The 5,618-nt window shown below is 35.0% G+C and overlaps 1 pseudogene across 1 annotated transcript; it reads left to right on the plus strand.

Annotated features, from left to right (window-relative positions):
* The first annotated feature begins 1,699 nt into the window (after positions 1-1,699).
* On the plus strand, positions 1,700-4,478 carry LOC148780131 (photosystem II protein D1-like; annotated as a pseudogene). The gene is made up of 2 exons (XR_016042771.1): positions 1,700-3,293; positions 4,273-4,478. The product of XR_016042771.1 is annotated as a photosystem II protein D1-like (transcript).
* Positions 4,479-5,618: the final 1,140 nt, after the last annotated feature.

Genomic DNA, 5,618 nt, shown 5'->3' on the forward strand with positions numbered 1-5,618 from the left:
CTTCACCAATGGATACGAGACCTTCCTTCTTTGCATTTATTGAGGTTTTTTCTCCACGAGCATCATAATTTGAATAGTTTCATTACTACAAATACAAAGAAATGCAGTTCTATTTTTTTCAAGAGAGAATCAAAGATTGTTTTGTTCCTGTACAATTTTCATATATCAATTTGAATCCCTTTTTGTTTTCCTACGTAAACAATTTTTTCATTTACGATCAAAATCTTTTGGATCTTTTCTAGAACGAACACATTTCTATAGAAAAATAGCAAATTTTGTAGTATCCATTCGTAATCATTCTCAAAAGATTTTATGGTTGTTCAATGACCTTTTCATGCATTATGTTAGATATAAAGGAAAATCAATTATGGCTTCAAGGGGTACTTATCTCCTGATGAAGAAATGGAAATCTCACCGTGTCAATTTCTAGCAATTCTATTTTGACTTCTAGTCTCAACCGAGCAGAATCCATATAAACGAATTATCTAATCATTCCTTCTATTTCCTGAGCTATCTTTCAAGTCTACGATTAAATCCCTCGGTGATAAGGAGTGAAACGCTAGAGAATTCATTTATGATATATGTTGTTATCAAGAGATTCAATACAATAGTTCCAACTATTTTTCTGATTGGATCCTTGGCTAAAGTAAAATTATGTAACGTATCAAGGCATCCTATTAGTAAGTCGGTCTGGGTCGATTCGTCAAATTCTGATATTCTCGATCAATTTGGGCGGATTTGTAGAAACCTTTGTCATTATCTCAGTAGATCCTCCAAAAAACGCAGTTTGCATCAAATAAAGTATATACTTTGACTTTCATGTGCTAGAACTTTAGCTCATAAACGTAAAAGTACGGTACACACAATTTTGAAAAGACTAGGTTCAGAATTCTTGGAAGAATTCCTTATAGAGGAACAAGATATTATTTCCTTGATTTTACCAAAAAACCCTTTCCATAGTAGATGAATTTGGTATTTAGATATTATCCGTATTCATAGTCTGGCCAATCATTCATGATTGATCATGGGACCATGTAAAATGTCAATAATAAAGTATTCATAACTGGTCATTGTATGTATCTATATCCTATAGAGCAATGATCCAAGGCAACGGTTGTATCATAGTATAATGCAACCACACTTCTAGAAAACCATGTTTGTGATATTTTTATTACTCCAAATTTTGCACACACTCTCTCTTCATCTCAATAATCAATCCCCAAACAAAAAAAAACTCAATTTGAACCCTAGATATGGTCAAAATAAGTCTTCTCCAAAAACGAATCTAGACCATTCATTTTGTGAATTTCAAGATCTTAGCCTCTATAAACTCAAAATCATTTTTTTATTTTTTAACATTGTTCATCTAATGATAATAAAGCCATCCAAAAAAAATGGAAATGAAAAAAATCCTTCTAAGACCTAGATCTAAGCATCTCACCAAAATGAACGACCTATGTTAATTGGGCTAAAAAGATATTTTCTAAGTTGTGTTTTCAATTTTTTCCTTTTTTGTGATTGTTCATTAGAATTAAAAGAGTGTATATTTCGAAATTAGGATCAAACAAATGGCCATAAAATGGTTTTTTAGGTTGTTGCATCATATTAGTATACAACAGTTGCATGAAATAATTGCTCTATTCTATATATAGACTATAGATAAGAATATATAGATAAACAAGTCTAATTCTTTGAAATATTGAAATGCTTTGCTCATGGAATGGAGCAGTAGTTGAATCAACTTAGGATTCAAATTTCTTAGATTTTTTTTCTAGGGAACCGAGTTTTAAATGTATACATAGGGAAAGCCGTGTGCAATGAAAAATGCAAGCACGGTTTAGGGAGAGATCATTTTCTCTTATTCAAAGAGTGAGATTATCTACTCCATCCGACTAGTTTCGAGTTCGAGTCCCGGGCAACCTATTCTTCCCATATGGAAGAAAATTATTGAAAAATAATTTTTTTGTTCTCTTTTTTATTGGTTATTGAATTGAATAAATTTTCAATTCAATTTATATGCATATGTCTGTCACCTCATTTATTATTTACGAATCATTTGTATAGATCTATCTAGATTAGATCTAGAGTCTAGATATCTTAATTAGATATAGACTAGCTAAAGATAGATACCTGACAATATTAGTATATCTTCGATATTGGTTGACACAAGCATATAGGTCATGTTATACTATTGAATAACAAGCCTTAAATTATCTATTTCTAGACAATATGTGTGCTTGGGAGTCTCTGATGATTGAATAAACCAAGATCTTGTCATGCTGCAATTTTACAGAGATGCAAAAGAGCAAGCTTATGGGAGCACTTCTGCAATTGGATAACCAGCACCGAAAACGATCTTTACATTGGGTGGTTCGGTGTTTTGATGACCCCTACCTTATTGACCGCAACTTCTATATTTATTATCGCCTACATTGCGGCTCCTCCAATAGATATTGATGGGACCTGTGAACCTGTTTATGGTTCTCTACTTTATGGAAACAATATTATTTTTGGTGCCCTTGCTCCAACTTCTGCAGCTATAGGTTTGCATTTTTACCCAATATGGGAAGTGGCATCCGTTAATGAATGGTTATACCATAGTGGTCCTTATGAGTTAATTGTCCTACACTTCTTACTTGATGGAGTTTGTTACATAGGTTGCGAGTGGGAACTTAGTTTCCATTTGGGTATGCGCCCTTGGATTGTTGTTGCATATTAAGCTCCTTTTGCAGCTGCTACTGTTACTTTCTTTATCTACCCTATTGGTCAAGGAAGTTTCTCAGATGGTATGGTATGCCTCTAGGAATATCTAGTACTTTCAACTTTATGATTTTATTCTAGGCGGAGCACAACATCCTTATGCATCCATATCACATTAGGCGTAGCTGGTGTATTCGGCGGCTCCCTATTCAGTGCTATGCATGGTTCCTTGGTAACCTCTAGTTTGATAAGGGAAACCATTGAAAATGAGTCTGGTAATGCAGGTTACAAATTCGGTCAAGAGGAAGAAACCTATAATATCATAGCTGCTCACGATTATCTTGGCCGATTGATCTTCCAATATGCTAGTTTCAATAATTCTTGTTCCTTACATTTCTTCCTAGTTGCTTGGCCCGTAGTAGGTATCTGGTTCACTGCTTTGGGTATTAGCACTATGGCTTTCAACCTAAATGGTTTCAATTTCAACCAATCCGTAGTTGACAGTCAAGGTCATGTCATCGACACTTGGGCTGATATAATCAACCGTGCTAAACTTAGTATGGAAGTTATGCATGAACGTAATGCTCACAATTCCCTCTAGACTTAGCTGCTTTTTTTTTTTTTTTTGAATGGTAGCGTACGACTTATTCTTAATTCATATGTAAAATACAAGATGTTCAAGCAATGACACAATATTCCAGAAAATAAGTAACCAACAGAGAGGGAGTATAGACTCCTCCTTTAGCAAGAACATCGACATCTTCATTTGCCTCTCTATAACAATGTTGGATCGTTGCCATAGAGGTTGAAAAAATATCCTAAATTTGATGAAAAGTAGTTCTTAATCTCCAAAGGATTTTGGCCTTTTTCTTACTTCAGAAAATGACATTTTTCAAGTCTCCTTCAATAATCATGTCTCCTTCCAAAGTGCATAGCAATTTCAAACCTTCTAATAAACCTCGTACTTCCGCCTCATTTGCTGTTGTGATACCACAAGGACTCGAGTAAGAAAAAATAATGTGACCCAAATTATTTCTGATGTGTCCAACATAGCCGGCTGGCCCTGGATTGCCAAGTGAACTTCCATCAAAATTAAGTTTCAAGGAATTCACTGGTGGTTGTATCCAAACAACCTCACTACGAGTGTTGATGGTAACACACATAGTCGCCAATGTCGAAGGATTATTAATGATTAGACTTTTAGGAATGAAGCCACTATCCTTATGTGCAAGGAACCAATCAGCTGCAACTGCCAAAATATTCAATTTTTATGAAGACAGATCTGCATTTATACTATTAAAGACTCTTCTATTTCTTTCATTCCATACATTTTATAGAAGGTTAACAACCCAAATAGATCTCCAAATGATAGTTCTCATCTTTGAAATATCGGGTGTGATCCATTGGTCAAGAAGAGCTTCGACATTTTGGGGCAAAGGTAATGACAGATTAAGGCACTGGCGAGCCTAATCCCAAAGATAAGTAACAAAAAGGCATAAGAAGAAAAGATGCCGCGAAGTTTCATCACTGGCTTTGCTCAGGATATATACATTGGTGATAATAAACCCCTTCTTTCTCTAGACTTGGTTGCTGTTGAAGCTCCATCTACAAATGGATAGGGCAAGGCCGAGTCCGAGTTACCTCGGCCGAGTTGGTTGTACACCAGTTTTTTTAGTTTAATTATATTAAAACCTCTAACCTAAATCAAATATGTAAAATTAACTTTTTGGTCGTTACTTCAGCATAAAGTCGAACCAATCATGGTACCAATCCCGTTGTTGGGACCTTTTTTACATTCTACTTTGAAAATGCCAAATGCCCTATCTTTCTGGTTGTTACTTCAACCTAAAGTCCAACCAATCATGGTACCAATCCTGTTGTGGGCACCTTTTGTACGTTCTACTTTGAAAATGCCAAATGCCGTCTTTTTTGGAGTTTAAAAAAAATTAGCCTCCACAAGAGTGGATCCCATGACCTCTTGTTAAGATATCAACCATAGCGGAAACAATAAGCAACAAACCTGTAGGTAGCTCAATGATAAAAAGTGGCACTTTTACTATATATATATATATATATATATATAACTTAATTTTATCTTCATTTTTTTAAAAACAAAAAGAGCTGGACTCGAGCAATACATTGTACTTTGAAAATGCCCTCTCTTTTTGGAGTTGAAAAAAAATTAGCCTCCACGAGAGTGGATCCCACGACCTTTTGTTAAGATTATCAATTATAGCGGAAACAATAACCAACACGCCCGTATAATAAAAAGTAGTACTTTTACTATATATAACTTAATTTTATCTTCAATTTATTAAAAACAAAAAGAGCTGGACTCATACGAGTTACTCGGGACTTGTCCGAGTAAATCGCCACGGCCAAGGCCTAAGTACCTTGGCTGAGTCAATTTTTGGAACTATGATCAATACAAATTACAAAATTAATCCCTCAACAAAATGGGCCTCACACAAAAAAATTGGAAATCACAAGGTATGATTTTTTGAATTCCATCCTTCATCAGTAAATCGGTAGGTTCGATGGCCTCTCTTCAAGATTGCTGGAATCAGACCCCAAATTAGATAACCATGTCAATAATTTTGTCAAAAAATGCAACTTAGACCCAAGGGTAAGGGCTCCTGTATTGCCTATGTAATAATGTTATGGATCTGGTTTTTACGAGTCCCCCGACTCATACTATTCTAGTGTGGGCTCCCTCTAACACCCATTTTTGATATAGATCTTGGATCCAAAAGAATATAAGAAAATAAAATAATTTTTTTTTATTTTCTATCCATTGGATGGGAATCTTTAGTGGTGGAGATGGGTGTTTGTGAGTCAGCTGGTTAGTCAAAACACTTATTGGGATTCCCTAGAATCAGAATCTCATTCTTATTCTAGTCCCAACAGCATAGTTTGGG

This window comes from Amborella trichopoda, chromosome 10 (assembly GCF_054954075.1).
Source record: "Amborella trichopoda isolate Santa Cruz 75 chromosome 10, AtrichopodaSantaCruz75HAP2 v2.0, whole genome shotgun sequence".
Taxonomy (NCBI): domain Eukaryota; kingdom Viridiplantae; phylum Streptophyta; class Magnoliopsida; order Amborellales; family Amborellaceae; genus Amborella; species Amborella trichopoda.